The following is a 20178-nucleotide window of genomic DNA, read 5'->3' on the forward strand; positions in this document are numbered from 1 at the left end:
TTTTAAAGTACACAATTCAGTGGCATTGGGTACATTCACAATGTTGTACAACCATCACCACTATCTAGTTCCAGAGCATTTTCATCACCCCAAAAGGAAACCTCATGCTCATTAAACAGTCATATCTCATCCTGCTTCCCCTGAGCCCCTAGAAACCATTAGTCTGCGTTCTGTCTCTATCGATTGGCTTATTCTGGAAATTTCATATAAATGGAATCATATGCTAGGTAACCACCTTCCTATTAATTTTCTGCCTGCTCCTGCTACAGGTTCTCTAAGATCTGTCTCCTCCCTACCTCTGAAACCTCATCTCAGCACATGACAGGGAACCAGCACTGGCTACTCAACCCCTCCCCCATAGAAGGGAGAGGGAGGAAACATCAGAAAGATAATGAGAATCCCCTGGAGAGACAGAAAATGGTTGGGCATCTCTGTATGATTAACAACGACACAGAACAGAAGAGGGCTGGGTAGGAGATGGGGGGTAGGCCAGAGGAAAGCTGTTTAGTTGAGTAGTATTCTTTCTCTTTTGGGGGCCGTTCACTGCCCACCCCTTTAACTCTTCAAGGCAGAGAAACAGCAGGGCCACATCAGTGCTGGCCGGGATGGTGACATATAGCAGGGCAGCAATGGGCTTGATGGGGCAGGGAGTGATTCAGGGCGGGTTCAAACCGTCCTACCCATCTCTGAGTGTCCCTTCTTCCCTCCAGTGAAGGGCAAAAAGAGAGGCTGGATGGCCAGTGGGGTGGAGTGGACCGATTCTTTGTTAATGCTGCCGGATCCATTCTCCACCCTTCTCCGCTTTATTCCTTCCCTGGGTGGCTGAACCCTCTGGACTGCATCATGTGGACTTGCTGGAGGGTTTTCTGTTCGGGTTGGTTGATGATAGGCACTTGCAGACTAGAGAATGGGACGGTAAGGGCCCAAGGTACTTTTTCCCTTCTGGCTCTGCTCTGAAGCCATTCCCCAGGCAGGACCTCTGCCTGACTACAGCTCCTATGAGGCAGCCTCTCCTTCGCGTTCCCCTCTCGTGTTGCCTCTGCTTGGTCTTCATTCTTAGGGGTGGTAATGGTTTCCTGCTGTTGTTGGTGTCTGGGTGCCTCCCCCACTCCCAATAGTCCTTTCACTGAAGTCTTCACTTGAGCCACACGGGGCGAGCTCTGTTTCCTGCTGCGACCTCACTGATCTAGTGTCCATTGCCTCCCCCAGCTCCTAAGCTCCTGAAGAATAGGAACATTGTCTTAGTCACCACTGCATGCAAAGGTTATCTGGCCATAAAATGTTAAATGAATCAATCAAAGCTGTGCTGAAATCTGTCTTTTCCCATGAATATTGCAAAGTCAGAACAAAGAGCAAGCGTAATCAGCAGCATGTTCTTAACTTCTATTTCCAGGAAAGCAACTTGCGTTCTTTCCACATTGCCCCTTCCTGAGGTTCCCAGTGCCTTCAGGTATGGCCTTGGTGTCCCACTGCAGTATTGGACAGGGACCCAGGCAATGCTTTTACAAATTAGGGTGTTGATTACAATTGCTTGTCCAAATGCATTATTTTAAAAGGGCTACATATCCCATGTGTGAAACCTTTCTACATAATTGCCAGCGCAGTGTATCAAACAATTTGTTCAACCCTTCAGGCTTCTAAGGTGCTTAATCTCATTTATTAAGTGACTCTCCTCCACTAAATAACCATCCTGGTCTCCTTCCTCTAGGCCTTGTTGCTACGGATAGACAAATCTGTGCTCTGGATTTGCTGGCTAATATATCATCACTTCCCACTGATTGAAGGTGATCAGTGCTGGGAATGCAGACATGGGGGGAGGCTGGCAAGTTAAATGCATGATCCAGAGGTCAGATGTGGGGAGAGAGAGAAGGTGCAGGGGCGTTCTCAGTTCTAAGAGTTCAGGTAGAAGAGGTCAGAATCTGAACCATGGGTCTAAAGCCATGGGCACCACGGTAAGAAGACAGTCGGAAAGCAGGGCCACCTTATATGCTTCCTTCCCAGACCACCCCTCCTTCCCTCCCTCACTATTTTCAGAGTGTAGAAACAAGCGGCTGAAATGTGGGGGGGGGGGGGGGGGGGGGGAGGGGGATAGAGATCTGGGTAACTCCTGGTATAGGCTAAAGCTTGAGGATTTCTGTTTGTATTTCTAGTTTTGGCGGTCTTTTGTTGGGTTATACTGGAGAGTCTTATTTTCCTTAGTGCTTACTAGTAAATGATAATGCACTTAGATCATTTGAGTATATTTGCCCTTCAGAGACTTAGAGGATGTGAAAGCTGGCAGAATTCTTAAAGACACTTCATATTATCTTTATTTTACTAATGGGAAAATAGAGTCCCAGAGAGATTGTTAAGTGTTTTTGTTAGGACTACTCATGTTAACAGACAGAAAACTAAACTCTAGCAATGAAGGGAAGGTTATATTTCCATATAACTGGAAAGTATGGGACAATAGTTTCAGGTATGGCTTGATCCAGCAGCTCACTGCTCAACAATGTAACTGAGGTTTCTGTTTATTTTCTATTTTCCCATTCTGCCTTCCTCAGGATTCATCCACTGTCTGGCAGTCTAGTCTTTATCCTTGTGGTCACATGTGGCTGTATTAATTCTAGGCCTTATATTATTGATAGGAGCTACAGCATAGACAGCAATCTTCTTCTTGTCAGGAGTCCTAGAAAATGTCTTCTCAAATCTCATTGTCTGGACTGGGCTTCATGTCTTCCTTTGAACTAATTTCTGTAACTAAAGAGATGGTTTAGAATGATTGCTTTAGGACTATTAGGCCTAACTCCTGGAGTTTGGAGTCAGGTTAAGTAAGACCGTTTGGGTTAGAGTGGAGAAAAACTGCTTTTCCAAAGGAATTTTGTGTTTCTGATGGTGGTATAATGAAGGAATGGGTACTGGGGAGGCTGACTGCAAATATCCAAGGACAGGGACTCAGCCAAAGTCAAGCAGATGGTTGTGGCCAAGGTGGGACTAGAACCCACCTAATGTCTTCAACATTTGCCATAGATGGTTACATAATGCTACTTGAGGTAGTGGGTGTTTCACAACAGACATCCAAATGAAACTATGCATTTGCTTGTTACATTGTTTATTCTTCAGCTATGATCACAAGTAAGTACAAAAACACACCTTGCCACTTAGGAACCATATGAGTACAATTGTCTGAGTTACTTAGTTTTGCATCTCATTAAGGCATGAAGACTTTCAGGAGAAATTGAGTGGATTTTTGAGATCAGAGTCATATCATTTAAATAAGTGCCTTTTAGTCTTACTGAGGGTTTAGCTGTCTTCTGGAACTTTTTTTTTTTTTTTTTTTTTGAATTGGAATACAGTTATGGGACAACCTGTATGAGGTGCTTTAGGCCTGAATTTTTTCTTCTCATCCTTCTGGGGAAAATGCTTGTTAATGTCCCTCAATTACATCTCTTTTTCTTATTCAGGAATTATAGAGGCAAAGAAGAAGAAAGGAAGGGTTGTGAGCACCTGCCATGGGCCAGGCACTGTGTTAAGCCCTAAAGATAAAGGAAGGAAGGCTAAGCCTTTGAGGAACTCCAGGTTTAGTGGGAGAGGCAGATAATTAAATGGATAAGTAAGATACCATGACAGTAAGTGCAATGGTAGGTAGAAGGGTAGGGTGCTTTAAGAACACAGAAAAAGGCAGCGAGTTCAGAGCAGGGAGAGCCAGGAAAAGTTTTCTGGAGGAGAACTCAGCAAAGGATGAAGCTAGCTGGGTAAACAGGGAAGGGTATTCTACACAGAGGGGCCTCATGAACGCAGAGGCATGAAATCTTACAGTGTGTGGACATGAATCTCCAAGCAATTTAGAAGGGCAGAAATGCAAGGGCAAGGCAGAGAGTGGGGAGCAAAGATGTGGGAGAGGCAGGCCAGGGCTGGGTCACAGAGCTTGAAGGCTCTCCCGTGGGCGATGGGATGCTGCTAACCACTTGTCAGTAGGTAAAGACACGGTTTGTGTTTTAGGCATATTTCTGTATCCATTAGGTGTCATGGTTGCAGGCAACTCTGGTTAATTTCCAAAGAAGGAATGGATACTTTGGAGAGAGGTAGAATCTTCCAGAAAACCGAAGGAAGAACCGCAGCACCCAGGCTCTGAAGGGAACTCCCAGCACAGAGATAGCAGGAATTGACTGGGGGTCTCCTTGGTTGGGAACAATCAGGTCCAACCACTTTCATTGTTTATGTGGCTCTGCCTGGGATCCACATACCAGATGAAGACTGTCCTATTGCCTCAGCTTGAGGGCACACCTAGCCTGGGTTGGGTAAGCTCAGCATCTTGATTGACAGTCTCACCAAGCCTGTATCTAATGGGAAAGGGTGGGTTCCCAAAGCAAGATCAGGGTGTTGCTGTCATAAGAAAGAGGAATGCCAGCTATGTAAGCTAAAGCAATGGGTGTTCACTTCCACAGCTCTTTGGAAGCTGGATTTGAAGACAACAAAAGATGGGGGGGGGGGATTAGAAGGCATAAGATGATGGGGGGTGTGGGTCAGGGCTGTGTTAGTGCCAATAGAGAAGGACTGTGGGATTTAGGAACACTTATGGGATAAAAATTGGTGGTTGACTCTCGAAGAGGGAAGAGGGAAAAATCAAGGATAACTCCCAGGTCCTAGTATGCAGCAATAGATATCACTACTGGAGAGAAAGGAGAGAGTGGGGGCAGGGAAGATGACAAGTTGCTTAGGACACACTGAGTTTGAGAAACCTGTGAACATCAGGTGGAGGTTAGAATTTGAAGCAGTAACTGAACTCATGGACACGGATAACAGAACCTAGAAAGGATTTTGGAAACAGCCACAGAAAAAGCTGGCCAAGGAAAAAGTCAAGACAGAAAGAATGGAGAGGAGGAAGAGAACCAGGAACTCTCAGGCTCACAGAAACCTTCAGGATTCCAGGAGAGGGCAGATTTCAGCTCTGGTACCGGTAGAAGCCACATTCTAGGGAACTAGTGTATAAATGGGAGATGAGGAAGTTCTGGTAAAAACATGTATGCCACCTTTGCAAGAATCTCAGGTGTGAAGGTCTGGGAACCTGCAAGGTAGCTAGCTGGAAGGCGTACAGCCTCAAGGGAGCTGCGTGTTTTCTTTTTCTTTTTGTTAGATGCATTGATTTTTTTTTTTTTTTAATGAGAACAATTCACATGCCATACCTTTCACTCCTTTAAAGTATATTATCCAGTGGTTTTTAGTATATTCACAAAGTTGTATCATCATCACTCCTATCTAGTTCGAGAACATTTTCATCACCCTGGATGAAACCTCATGCCCATTAGCAGTCACTCCCCATTTCTCCTTTTCCATGGTTCCCTGGCAACCATTCACCTACTTTCTGTAGATTTGTGTATTCCAGACATTTCGTATAAACAAACTCACATGCCATGTGGTCATTTGTGTCTGACTTTCTTCACTTAGTTTTCAATGTTTCTCCATATTATAGCATGTATGTGTACTTCATTCCTTTTTATGGCCCAGTAATATTCCATTGTATGGATAAACCATAATTTACCCTTTCATCAGATGATGGACCCTCCGATTGTTTCCACTTATGGCCATTAATGAATAGGCTACGAACATCTGTGTGCAAGTTTTTGTGTAGATGTTTCCAATTTCCTTGAGTATATACTTAGGAGTGGAATTGCAGGGTCTCAGTGTATTCTTGCTGGGAGAGACTTGATCTGTTTTTTTTTTTTTTTTAATGTTTTTTAAATGTCTTATTTATTTTTGAGACAGAGAGAGACAGAGCATGAGCAGGGGAGGGGCGGAGAGAGAGGGAGACACAGAATCCGAAGCAGGCTCCAAGCCGTCAGCACAGAGCCTGAAGCGGGGCTCGAACTCACAGACCACGAGATCATGAACTGAGCCAAAGTAAGTCAGACGCTTAACCGACTGAGCCACCCAGGCACCCCTGGGAGAGACTTGATCTTGTTTGCAGCGGAAGGTACTGGAACCAGCACAGAGGGGAGAGTATGGACAGGGGGTGGGGGAGGAGTAAGAGGTAGGTGCTGGAGAAGGGCCACTTACTTCAGCCTCACTCACTTTTTCTGCTGGCACAACCCTAATGCCCTAACCTCATTTCTCAACTACTAGACCCTCTGCACACACATCACACTTGCTGGATAAAGCACCCCTGGGACCCGTCGCAGATGCGTCCAGGCTGGTGGCTTGTTTTCTGTTGCAGTTCACAATTTTGGGGTCTCCTCTGGTTAGACCCTGGTCTATTCTGGTTTGTTTTTTCTCCCGTAGATCCGTTCACAGGTGAATAGGGACCATCCACCATGTAGTCTAAGTTTGATTCCTGGTTCCTCAGGGCCATCCAGGGCTCCCAGACATCCCGGATGAGGAAGGACGCCCCATACCCACCGCTGGGGACCGAGAACGCCAGCACTCAGCTTTCTGCGTTGCCCTTCGCAGCCACCGCGCACGCGCCGCTCCCTGCCAGGGAGGAGGCGGGGAGTGGGCGGGGCGGATATCTCTCAGACCAATCGGAAGCGAGCGCCCCCGCCCGCCGGGCTGGTGGACCGAGCTTGACCCCGGCGGTGGGCGGAGTAGGCAGGGCCAGCCGCGCGGCCGCGGGGGGGGGGCGGGGCCCAGGGCTGGAGGCGGGGCCTGGGGCTGTCAGTCCCGCGCCCGCCGCTGCCGCCGCCGCCGCCGACGCCGCAGCCGCCGCCGCGGTTCCTTACATGCCGTGGCCCGCTGGCTGCCAGCGCTGCCGCCCGCCGCCCCGGCATCCCGAGCCGCCTCCCGCCTTGCTGGCCCGGCGCGCAGGTAAGACCGGCCGCGCTACCGAGCCCTCGCGCCCCCTCCTCGGCATCGGTCTGCCGCTCGGGCGCCCCCTCCGGGCTGTGTCAGCGCCGCGGCTCCCCTGGCCTCCCGGGGGCGGTCCCGGGGGGCGGGACGAAAGGCCTCCCCAACCCCCTACAACCCCCGGGCGCCGCTCCTGCCGCGGGGTCCCCGGGCCGCGCATCTGCAGCCCAGCGTGGGGCCGGTGCCGAGCCCCCCCCTCCCCGGCTGATTACACAATCGCAGGGGCTGGGGGCGGGGGTCTCCTCCCGAGGCCCGGCTCCACACCTGTCCCCGCGACGCGCTCCCGGGCAGAGGGCAGAGACCCAGCGCGACAGCGGGGGCCCGGAAAGTTTCACTTTGTGGCCGGGGTTTGTTGACATCTCTGAGATGAGGGGAGATGGAGGCTGAGCCTCAAGGATGCGCCTGGCGCGCAGCCTTCCCTTTGCCCCGGGGTGGCCCTAGTCCAGGTCTCCCTTCCAGAAGTCCTGCCTGAGAGCCCTGCCCCGGGGCTGGAGGCTGCTGCAGGGCACACGGGTCGGTCAGCCTTGTGTTAGCGAACCCTGGCCCCAGGATTGCAGCAGCTGAGGACAGCTCAGCCTCCCGCTCGGCTTTTCCCCCTTTCCTAATTTAGTATTGACATTTAGACCAGGTAGGCGAATTTACTTAGCGTTTCCCTGACAGTTTATATTTGTGAAGTGCTTTGCCATCCCTGATTAGTTAATTAACAAGGTGGGAAAGCAAAATAGATCCTAAACCCATGGCTAATGCCTTGAGTCTAGCAACTCTTTAAGAGCCACTGAGAGCTTTAGGTTGTTTGCGATGAGATGCTTTGGGCCAAGGTGCTGCCGGGAGAGCTATTCAGTGTCTTCTGGTTGCCTGGGAAGGTTTGGGTAATAATGGCAAGGCTTTCTCTGCCTCTCCCTGCTTACGCTGTTTATTCAGAGTCGCCAATCTCATGTTGAGTTATTTGATCTCCTTCACTTAAGCAAAGGAGGTTTTAGAAGTATTGCTGAGGAAGTAGCTAAGGAAAACAAACAAACAAACAAACAAACAAACAAACAAACCTGAGATTCAGATTAAGTTTGGATACTTGTCTGCTTTCCCAGGATACCCCTCCTGTGCAGAAAACCTTGGCTCTTCCTGTTCTTTCCCCATCTTCCCGTAGGACCGTATCCAACTGGGTTGGCGTTACTGGCTTCTCATTTCGTACACAGACCTCTTGCTACCTGTGGTGTACAGACCTGCCTAGGGACATGCTGTAAGAGGGGGCTTAATTAACACTTTTATCTTCCCATTAAGCAATACAGCCTGAAATCTCTTGTAATCAGGCACTGTTGTAGTGTTGAGTCTTTAATAATATCTAATTCATGTTAATAGTGTTTCTGTAATAATCTTTCTATTAGTATGCCAGCTCTGCAACGCCAGTACGTTTAGCATAGAGGCAGCAATTTCCCAGAAATATTATCATGGCGAAAACAATTCTCCCGCAGATTTGCAGCCCACTTTACTTAGATAATGCCTGCTAGAGGCGGTTAAGGTTTTTTATTCTTTGGTGCAGTAGGTGTTACAATGCCTTTGATCTATGAGGTCCTTCCTCCCTGTAGTAATGGTCTCAAGCCACTGGGTCACTTCAATATTATTTTGAGTACTGTCATTTGAGTTTCTCCCCCATGTTGATTTCTTTTGGGACAGGGTATAGAGCTAACAAGATTTAGTTTTGATTTGCCAGCCTAAATTTTAAGAAGGATGATTCTTACTGTGTTCGGGCTTATGTTAGAGGTCTGATGGTAATTTTATTAGCATATGTACCAGATACTGTTTTGGGTGCTTTATGGATATTAAGGTATCTAATTCTCACCTGACCTTGTAAAGGAGGTCTCCTTGAGGCCCCGTCGATTGACTTAGGTCGCACAGTTAGGTAAATGACAGCCAGATTCTAAGCTAGGCAGCCTGGGTTCAGAGTCCACGTTCTGAACCAACCTCTACTACCCTGTTTCTGTAGGTTATTCTTTCAACAGGTATTTATTTCTACCTTCTGTCTGTACAACACTGCATTCTGCAGTGTGGGTGAAGAGTGCTTTACAGTGTAATAGCAAACACGGGGTTAGGGGTTCTTTTTGTGGTCTCAACTCTACTGCCAGCTAATCTGTGATTTTGAGCGACATACCCGATCTCTCCCTGCCTTCCATTCCCTCATTGGTGGAACAGCAGCAGTTGAAGCAGATGAACTGACTAGACTTGACCTGTGGGGTGCTGGAGAGATGAGTGAATGCATGTCTGAATTAAATATCCTCCTCTCTAAGGCACAGTATAAGATCAAGTATCCAATGAGTGGATTGTGCGTGTGTGTGTGTGTGTGTGTGTGTGATACGAAGGAGCGGTGGGTGTATGCTCTGGGCTGCCAGTGGTTGACAGGCTTCATCTTAAATACTTCAATCTGATTTTATTCTGTTGCCACTAGCACAGTCCCTTTGGCAATTAAAAAAAAAAAAAGCAAGACAACACGGAAAGAAGTCATCCCATAGAAGTGGGGTAACCATGTGCAGCACTGTGGGAGGGGCATTTGTGGGGGACGGTTTGGCATTACTGTGCCAGAGGCTTGGGGTCAGATGATGATGGCAGGCTCTGAATGGCAGGCCCAGGAGTTCTGAGAATCACAAGTCAGGGTTGAAAGGAAAATTTAAGGTCATTATGTTTAACACCCTCTTCCTTTTTCTCCCTCCACCATATATCCAGTGGATAAATCCCTTATGTGTGTGTGCCTTCCTACTCAGCACTCATCCTGCCCTTGCTCAGACTCCTCCTGGGTCAGACATTGGGTGGGCTCCACAAGTCTGCGCACCAAGGAAGTATTGTATCCAGTGACAGTGGATTGTATCCAGTGACAGGGAATGGGAAACCGCAGAAGGGTTCTGGGTCCTCTGGCTTGTGCTCTTGAAAGACCATCATCGGCATAAACTCTGGATTCGAGGGGAAATGTGAAACCAGGAAGTTAGCGAGGAGGCCTTGGCCAGAATCTAGGAGTGGGGTGATCCAGTGGCATGGGGGTAACAGAGGGAGGAATGGACAGAATCCCCCACACCCAGTGCTTCCCTGTCCACAAACATCAGAGAGGAAGAAACAAGTCAGCATCTCCCTAGGGTGAGGGGGGCTTTGGAGAACCCCTGAGTAGAGCTGGGGAGTCTGATGGGATGGGGAGGAGAGACAGCTATATATGTCTGTTTCCCAAAGATGGATGATAGACTGGGGCTAATGTAAGGCCTCTGCAGACTGGAAAACATTTTCTTTCTTCTCAAGAAGGGAGCATCCCATTTAAATACAGTAGGAAACTCCTTCTGCCTAATGAAGAAATGTAACAGTATTTCCCCGTGGATGTTGCCACCTCTTACACTGGCTGGTTTAGCTGTGTTGTGCTTCTTGGTCACGTTGGGAATCTGGTGTTATTTGAAGTTGTAACAGGAGGACATGTTGGTGATGCCTTTTTTGCGATTTCGTTAGGAAACCTTCTTTTGGGGGATTCTGTTTTCCAGTGACACCAGCTAAATGCCGGAGAGCCAGCATACCTTGGGGAGTGCTCAGAGAGTCATTAGAAGTTTTTCCTTCTAACACAAATTATGGGGCACTTCAGAGAAGGCCTGGGTGAAATGATTACCACATTGACAGGCAAACAGGATAATTTGGAGGAAACCAGATTTACACGGGGAAACCACAAAGACAGGAAAAATAGCTGGGAGTGTTATGAGTTTAGTTTTCTCTTGTTAATTTATGTGTTTCTGGCTTAGGATGCAGCGTGTCTTAAATATTTGTACTCACAAATTTATTTTATTTATTAAAATTTTTTTTAAGGTTTATTTATTTTTGAGAGGCGGGGGAAGGGCAGAAAGAGAGAGAGACACAGAATCCTAAGCAGGCTCCAGGCTCTGAGCTGTCTGTCAGCACAGAGCCCGATGCAGGGCTCGAACTCACACAGTGTGGGATCATGACCTGAGCTGAAGTCAGACATTCAACTGACTGAGCCACCCAGGCACCCCTATACTTACAAATTGATAAGTTAAAATGTGTCTAATACTGCATATGGAAATGAACTGTATATCCTCAATTTTTTTTTTTTTTTTTTTTTTTTGCCAGGACAACATGGGACTTGGGTTTTCAATATCCTTTAGACCAGTGGTTCTCAAGCAGGGGCAGTTTTTGCTGCCCCCACTCTCCCAGGGAACATGTGGCAATGTCTGGGACAGTTTTGGTTGTCACAACTGGGGCTGGGGTGTGTGCTCCCCTCATTTAGTGAGTGGAGACTAGGGATGCTGCTGAACATCCTATAATGCACAAGACAGCCCCGCCCCCCACAACCAGAAATTTTTCAGCCCAAGATGTCGATAGAGTTGAGATTGAAAAAATCCACTTCAGATCATAGAAACATTTCTTTTAGGAACAAGGGGAAGTTAAAGGGAAGAGGAAGAAGAAGGAAGGTAAGTGTTCCTTGACTCTCTGAAAGTGATGATAGTACCCTCACTTTGGACCCCCTGGGAGTGGGAGCCAGCTAAACAAGCGGTTGGAACCCAGGCATCTGTCTGCCCCCCCCAGGAACTATTTCAATACCTGGATTGCTCAACATACTAGTTTGGAACCAGAAGTAGAGGCCCTTGTAGTGGGATGAGGCTGTAGGGGTGATTTCTGGAGGCAGAAGGTTTACAGGCCAAGAGGGGAAGTTGGGTTGTGCCAGACTCATTTTGAAAAGTTCTAGGGAATTTTTCGAAGGTGATTTTGTCGAGGACACCAAGGGTGAGGCTTAGAAGATGCAGTCTCTGCTCTGGGAGGGCGTGATCCCTCTGGGCTGTCGATCTGAGAGTCTGAGGACTTCCCAGATTTTTCTGTGTCCCAATACAGGGTGACAGACACTTGGTTTTGTTTTCAAGTTGTATCTGTGTCCTCTCCCTGCACCCCTTTAAAAACTTTCTTACTAGGGAACATTTTAAACCTATCCACAAATTGAGAAAAGAGTATAATGAACCCCTGTTTATCCAATGTCCAGCTTCAATGATTGTCAGCACCTGGCCGATCTTGAATTTAACCCCCCCTTCCCCCCCCCCCCCCCCCGTTTTAGACTCCCCACTTCCTCTTTTTTTTAAAATCTAGAAAATAGCTTAAATAATTCCTGATCACCTGCCTACTAGGAGAGGCTTGGCAGTGAAGGAGGGAGGTGATTTTCCGGTACTTGGGTCTCCCTGGAGGAAAACTGATAATGGACATGTGGAATTCTGAGGGCCTTGAGAGGCCAGAAGGTAGGAATAGGCCCAGGCAAATCTAGGATGGGGGAGCTCAGCTCACAAGTACAGGTGACTCGGCACAAGTTTCTTTCTTTTTAAGCCTCATTGATGGAGCCGCCTACTTCCTTCGAGTCTCTGCTGGTAGGAATGTGTTTCTGGGGTTTGCAGTTGAGGGCCCTCCCTGTTCCTGGAGGGAGCTTCCTTGTGTGTTTCCTTGTAGGATGACCCTTTCCTGTTTCATGGCTCACTCCATGTGTGCTGTGTGGCATGAAGTCAAGTGTTCCGTGTGGCCCTCTGGCTCTGGCCTGAGGGGTCCTCACTGCCTGACCCCTCCCTGGAAGGCACAGGGCAAGGGATGGGTGGGACATAGGGGTGTTATTTCCAGTGGTTGTGGATCCTTTTTTGCTTCCCTGTGTTTGTTAGCGAATGTAGGTCTGTCCTGTTGTATTTCCTGGCAGTCCATACCAGATGGGGACGGCAGTGCAGTTTAGGCTTTGCAAACAGGGCTTTCTGTTTTTTAAATTGTGTCTCCTGGAGCTAAAGGATTAAGTTTTATGGTTTTTTTTTTAGGCCATTGGAGAATCGGCATGCATTTACTTGATTCAGTGTTGTGTTGAAATAGGCATCCCAAAAACGTGGCTGTAAAAGTTGAGAGAGTTCTTGAATCAGCAGATAATTGATGTCTACGAATTTTAATTAGTGCTGGTTTCTATAAATGTAGACATTCTGGACAAGGTTCACAAGCAAATACTTTAGTATGAAGTTCTGGACACCTGAATGGCCGTAGTTCCCATCCTTGTTCTATTTACTAAATACATTTTTACCCTTTCCTTATTCCACATTGATGTTTAGGTGGCACCAGCTTATTATGAGCATCCTGTATCCACAATCGTGGATTTTCGGGTATCACGCCTTTCTGTGGGGAAGGCAGGTCCTACTCTGTTCTAGTAGTTATTAACCTGTGCGTCTCCTATGTGCCGGGCACTTTACTTATATTAACTCTGTTAGGACCCTTCTACATAGGAATTAGTATTCCTGTTTTGCAGATGAAGAAACTGAGACTTAAGTTGAACTGAGAGGTTGGGAAATGCTAGGAGGTAGCACTGGGTGTTAACCCAGGTTTAACCAAAGCCTGAATGCTTTGCACTGAGCCTTGGCTCTCAAGGTGCAAAGTTGGTGGGAGTTTGTAGGAGGGTTGGTAGAGAAGACGGGGCAGGTGAAATCCTGACACTGAACCCCCTGGGAAACATTGCTTTTGAGTGTGATAAATTACTTGTGTCCTCTTTTTGAGCTGACTATATAAAACAGAATCACACTCAGCCATATTTGGTCAGCAGATGTGTCTTATTTAGTCTGCCCAGTGTTTTTATTTTATTTTTTTTTTAAATTGGATTAGTTGTCATCATTTAAAAAGTGGGAGATTTCACACTAAAATTTCCAAATTTCTTGGCTTCTCTTGAACCATCAGGAGATCTGGCAACAGCAGGCCCACATTCCTCCTTGGCAATAGTTAGTAATGGTGGCTGCTCCTATCTTTACCATCTTACCACCCCGCCCTCTTCACTCGTTTCTGTTACTTGCCAGGACTGTTAAGGCATTTGAATCAGAGGCCCCCTTAGAGACATTACGCACATGCTCTCTGTCAAGGATGCTTTGGTGGAGGCTTGTTCTGTATTTAAATTAATGATCCCCAGCAATATTTCCCTTTGTAGAGCGCCTAGAGAGGTTGGCTGTACTTGGCCTAAGAACAGACACATCCACGACCCCCTTCTCCCTCCTTCACTAGCAATGGCTACGTGGACTCTGGATGGGTTCTTGGGCTGAGGGTGGACCCATTAGATATCTGGGATTTGGCTACCAAACTGGTGAGTTGAGGAGCCTGAGGCAGGAAGGACTGCTCGATGCAGGCTGACAGTAGCGACATTGGAAAGGTAGATGAGTGAGCAAAGAAGCTGGGTGGCAGGTGCATGGCAGCAGAGAGGGTGGAGCTGCCTGGTCTCTGCTTCCTGCGGCGGGGTTCCTCTGTAGACATAGCATTCATTCAGTGGTGTTTACTGAGTGTTTACTATAGGGCCAAGCACTCTTCTGTATTCTTGTGGTATATCAGTGAATAAAAACAGACAAAGGTCTTTGTTCTCAGAGAGCTTATATTTTGGTACGGGAAAACAAACAACTCTGAACAACACAAAAAGTGAATAAATATAAAATAGGTAAGGGGGTGGTGATAAGTGCAGGGAAGTAATATAAACTTGAGTAAGGAAACAGAGTGGATGTTAGGCACAATGCTGTTATGTTAGGTTGATCAAGGAAGGCCTCTTGATTGAGTGATACTTGAGCAGACATGTGAATGAAGTGAGGAGTGAGCCACGAGGAAACCTAGGGGTGCAGCATTCCCTGCTCAGGATTTGGCCAGTGCAAAGGCCCTGAGGTAGGACTATGTTTGACTTGTTTGAAGAACAGCAAGGAGGGTATTGTGGCTGGAATTCAGCAACAAATAATGAAAGGGGGCATGGAGGGAAGGGGGGGGCCTTACAACTATGTTAACGACTGACGCTATTCTAGTGAAATAGGAAGCCACTGGAAGATTTTGAGCACAGGTGGCATAGCTGGCTTCCGTCTTGAAAAATGTAAATGTTTTATGGGGAAGAGACAGTAAGGCAGCTAAGGCAAACCCAGGACAACTAATTAGAAGGCAGTGCAGTAGTCCAGATAAAGTACAGCAGTGGAGGCGGAGGTGGTGAGAAGTGAAGTTCTGAATATATTTTGAAGATAGAATTGACAGGACTTGAGGACGTATTTGGTATTAGATATGAGAGAAAGAGAGGAGTCAAGATAAGTCCAACCTTTGAATAGAAACATTGCTGTGTTAGTTGGCATTTCCCCTTCTTTTCTTAAAAAAACATTGAAAAGCAATAAGGGAGGTAAAACGATAATGATGAAAGCCTTTAAAATTATTCTATTTTTGGCAAGACGGGGAGAGAAATTTAATCCAGTGACTTCAAAATGTGTGTGAAAACTGTCCTGAATAGATGAGATCAGGCGGAAGCCAAGCAGGAGGAAGAAATGAAGAAAAACAACATAGAGATGGTGAGAGGGCCCAGTAACTACAGATCTCAGAAAGTTCCGGGAACTCATGCTCTTTAAGGTGAAAAATGCATGCTGATGTTTTATCCCTTGCCTGTAGCAAGTGTTGTGGGCGTTGGGTGTCCAGCTGGAGGAATATACCTTCCTGGATGTAGTTTGACTGCAAGAAGCACAAGAAGAGGGGTTACCTAAAAACCCACACAGGCAAGCCGCCATGTTTATGAGAAGTATTCTGTCTCTGTGGGAGTGGGGAGGAAGAGGGCCTTTGGGTTGCAAAAATAGCTCATTTAAAAGAGTATAGTGGCTGTCCTCCCCTCCCCTGGCAAGAGGAACCCCATGCAAATACTGTAGCTGCTAAGGAAAACTAACTCATTCAATGATAATGAAGAAGGAAATGGTAGACTTTGATTTCTGATAGTGGTAGGCAAGCCTATTTGGACTGAAGTTCCTGCTGAAAAATATTAAGATGTTTGGTATATTTTTTAAGTTAAAAAAATTAAATTTCCTTAAAAGCACTTAAGGGACTATCAGGCTGAAATCTATGGCCAAGTGGGAACCAGAGGGATGTGCAGATCACTAGAATGCTTAAGTTGCTTTTACCCTGAGGACATTGGTTGATTCTAGTAAATAGGGCTTTGGTTTTGGCAGCCTTGCAGGACAAGGAGGTTAGAAGTCAAAGTCTGTAGCTTGCCCAAGGTGGAGAGTCTCACAGGAGACTTTTTCCATATAAAACTGAAACTATGCAGGGTAAAGGTGACCCAAAAGTAAAGCCATCTCTTCCCATGCCTTAGAGACAGCAGAGAAGGTTGTCCAGTTACTGAGAGGAGCAAGATGAAAAGGAAAAGGTAAGCTGTAATCACTGGCCAGCCTTTGCACAGATTTTGAATATGGTTTTATGCCACTTTGATTTTACAGAACCACAAGCTGTGATTTTGGTTTGAGGTTGTACCAGGTCACTAATGCTATCCCCCCTCCCTGTTGTGGGACCCCAGCCTTGTCATTATTACATGAAACCAACAATGAAGCCACCATGTTGGAAAGCATAGCAGAGAAACTGCATAGGGGAGAAACTGTATCCAAGTGACATTATTAGAACCATACCTAGTTTTTCTTTCATTGCTTAAGCTTTTTTCAGTTGGATTATTTATTATTTGGAATTGAAGGAATCAAAACTGACACAACAATCGACACAAAGATCAGGGTAGCTGAGTGTTGAGTTCAGAAACACTCACAGACCTATGGGATTTCACCTCACTGGATTGGATACTCCTTAGTCATCTTTGCTATGGAACCTCTCTTCCCAATTTTTAAAGTTGGAGTATCGCAGGGCTCAGGTCTTGGACCTCTTCTCCATTCCTAGATGAATTTATCTTGTTTTAGGGCATTAAATATGTATTTGTACCTGACTCCTAAGCCTATATCTCCAATTTTCATCATTCTTCTGCAATTCAGACCATTTTGATTCTACACTTGAGTGTCTAACAAGATCAGAAACTTAACATGTCTTATACCAAACTCCTGGTTTCCAACTTCCCTACCCCAAACCTACTCCTTTCCCTTTATCCTCAGGCTCATAAGAGAGCACCACCATCCACCTAGCTGCTCAGACCAGAAGTCTAGAAGTTATCCTTGAGTCTTCTCTTTCCTATAACTCCCACCCTTAGGCCAGCAAGAAGTCCTGTTGACTCCGCCTTCAAAATGTAGCCCGAATCTGAGCACTTCTCCTGGCCTCCACTGTTCCCACCATAATACAAGCCATAACCATCCTTTGCTTGGATTATTGCAATAGCCTCCCCCAGTCTATTCTATACACATTAGTTAGAAGTGTCTTTTAAAACATAAATCATATTGTGTTACTTGCCTATTCAAAACCAGTGTTTTCCTATTACATTTGGACAGATCATTACCACAGTCTATAGGACTGTGCACAATTGGACTCTTAAGTAGGTTTCTAAATTTCTCTTCGTTCTCTCTCACTAACTCTGCTACAGTTGCATTGGTTTCTTTGCCCTTTCTGGACAATCCCAAGTACATTACCACCTTATAGCCTTTGCTGTTATTCCTTCTGATCTGTTATGGCTCATTCTCTTACATCATTCGGGTCTATGATCAGATATAACCCCTTCAAAGTGACCTTCTCTGACTCTTCCAGGTAAAATAGTCCTTCCTTTCCCCTCCTCACACCCTTACCCTGCTGTATTCCTCCTAACACTAGTCACCATCTTGTTTATTGTCTGTTTCATTCACTAAGTTTAAGCTTTGTAAAGTAGGAGTGTTGTCTTATTTAATGCTTATTCCTAGCACTGGAGTAATGTGTGGGTCATGGTTTGAACGAATACATATTTTTGAGTGGCTTAGTAAATTACTAAGAGACTTATTATTCAACAAGTGGTTTTGAGAAAAGTGGTTAGACATTTAAGGATAAAATGGATGATTATTCTTATTTTTTTAAGGAGGCTCCATGCCCCAAATGGGGCTTGAACTCATGACCTCGAGATTGAGAGTTGCATGCTCTACTGACTGAGCCAACAAGATGCTCCTAAAATAGATTATTAATAAGAGGGCATTACGAACAATTTTATGTCAACATATTTGACAACTTAGATGAAATAAACAAATTTCTTTAAAAGCGTGATATATCAAAACTAACACAAGAAGAAATAGAAAATGTGAATGGAGCTATGTCTCTTAAAGAATTGAATTCATTATTAAAGACCTTCCCACCAAACAGGTAAACAAATGAACGAACAAACAAAGAGGCTCTGTAGGCCCATTTGGTCAGCCTAGTAAAGTCTTCCCAATGTTTAAATGACGTAATAACATGAATCTTACACATTTTCCCAGAGAATAGAAAAAGAAGTAACATGTCCCAGTTTATTCTCAAGAAAAATCATTATACCAAAACCTGACAAGGACATCACAAGAAAATTAAAGACTGAACTCTCTCATGGACATAGATACAGAAATTCTAAACAAAATATAGTCAAAATGAATTCAATAATACATGAAAAGGATAATATGCCATAACCAAGTGGGACAGGTTTCAGGAATTCATGAGTAGTTTAACATTTTTGTTTTAAGAGGTGGGAGCAGAGGGAAAGGGAGGGAGAGAATCTTAAGTGGCTCCAGACCCAGCATGGAGCCCAATGCAAGGTGCAGTCTCACAACCTTGAGATCATGACCTGAGTTGAAATCAGGAGTTTGACGCCTAATTGACTGAGCCACCCAGGTACCCCACAAATAGTTTAACATTTGAAAATGAGTCAAGATGATTTCCCACAATAACAGAATGCAGAAAAAATATATACAGTAATCTCAATAAATGCAGAAAAAAGATTTGATAAAATTAAACCTCGATTCATGATAAAAAAGAGTAAGTCTCAGGAAAGGAAATTCCTTAATCTGATAATGAGTACCTACAAATAACTTAAAGCAAACATCATACCTAATGGGTGGGATGTTGAAAGCCTTCTCCCTGGGCTGTCTGCAGTCATGACTTCTATTTAACATTGCATTAGAAGTTCTAGCCATTGTAGCAAGGGCAGCAAAAGTATAAAATACACACGGATTGGGAAGTAAGAAATAAAACTATCACTATTAGGAGGCAACATGATTGTGTATTCAGAAATTTGAAAGAATCTATAGATACACTCTTGGAATTAATAAGAAAATGTAGCAAGACTGATGGAAACAAAGTCAAAATATAAAAATCAGTTGTACTTCTGTATACTAGTAATGAAGAATAGAAAATGAAATTTAAAAAGATGATACCATTTACAATAGCCTCAAAATCATCAAATTCATAGGAATAAATAGAGATGTACAAGACCTTTACACTGAAAACAAGAATATGTATTGAGAGAAATTAAATAAGACTTTAGTAGATGGAGAGATATACCATGTTCATAGACTGGATGACTCAATTCCCCCAAATTTATCTGTAGAGAGTGCAAACCATTCAAAATTCCAACAGGCTTTTTAAGTGGACATTTACTGAGTTTGAAATTTGTATGGAAAGGAAAAGGGCCCAAATTAGCTAAGACAATCATGAAGAATAAGAACAAAACTAAGAGAACTTCCACTACCAGACATCTAGACATATCATAAAGCTATGGTAATTAAGACTGTGGTATTTGTTCTAGAATGGGCAAAAGGCCCAATGGAACATATTAGGGAATTTAGGAAGAGACCTTAATATGGCCACTTGATTTACAACAAAGGTAACACTGAAAGGTAGAAGAAAAAGGGCGTCTTTTCAACAATTAGAGCTGGTTCAATTTAATATCCGTATGGAAAAAATGAATCTTGGCCTCTACCTCAAACCATTCACAAAAATTAATTTCAGCTGCATTGTACATCTAATATAATAAGACAATAAAAGTCTTAGGAGAAAACATAAGAGAATATTGGCATAACCTTGGGATAGCAAACATCTTTTAAAGAAGACACAAAAGCACTAACTATAGAGGAAAAGATTGAAAAACTAGGTTAGGTTGAAATCAAGAACTTTTTTTTTTTTTTTTTGAAAGAGAGTGAGTGCTAGTGGGGGAGGGGCAGAGGGAGGGAGAGAGAGAATCTTAAGCAGGCTCCACGCCCAGCACGTAGCTCGACTTGGGGCTCCACCTGTGAGATCGTGACCTGAGCTGAAATGAAGAGTTGGACGTTCAACCGACTGAGCCACCCAGGCACCCCTGAAATCAAGAACTGCTGATCAAAAGACACCATGAAGAAAATGAAAGGATAAGTCATAGAGTAGAAGATACTGTAAATAACTAAAAATCACTAAGGGAAAGTCAAGTAGCTCAGTAGGCAAAAGGACTGCCCAGTAGACAAAAAAAAAAAAAAGTAAATGAACAGTTCACACAGAGGATGTTCAAATGGTCGATACATAGATTAAAAGGTACTCAATTTCATTTGTTCTCAGGCAAATGCAAATCAAAGTTAAAATAAGTCTCTCTACATATCCCCTAGAGTGGACAAAATTAAAAAATTAGATAATACCAAGTGTTGACAAGAGCACGAACAACTG

General features: G+C 44.9%; 1 protein-coding gene across 2 annotated transcripts in view; it reads left to right on the forward strand.

The window, feature by feature from the left end:
- The first annotated feature begins 6622 nt into the window (after positions 1–6622).
- HIVEP3 (HIVEP zinc finger 3) overlaps positions 6623–20178 on the forward strand; it is a 469065-nt gene continuing 455509 nt past the window's right edge. For both annotated transcript variants that reach the window (XM_060625315.3, XM_060625317.3), the window contains exon 1: positions 6623–6780. The gene's annotated coding sequence lies outside the window, so the exon portion shown is untranslated. The remainder of the gene's footprint in view (positions 6781–20178) is intronic.

This window comes from Panthera onca, chromosome C1, assembly GCF_046562875.1.
Source record: "Panthera onca isolate mPanOnc1 chromosome C1, mPanOnc1 haplotype 2, whole genome shotgun sequence".
Taxonomy (NCBI): domain Eukaryota; kingdom Metazoa; phylum Chordata; class Mammalia; order Carnivora; family Felidae; genus Panthera; species Panthera onca.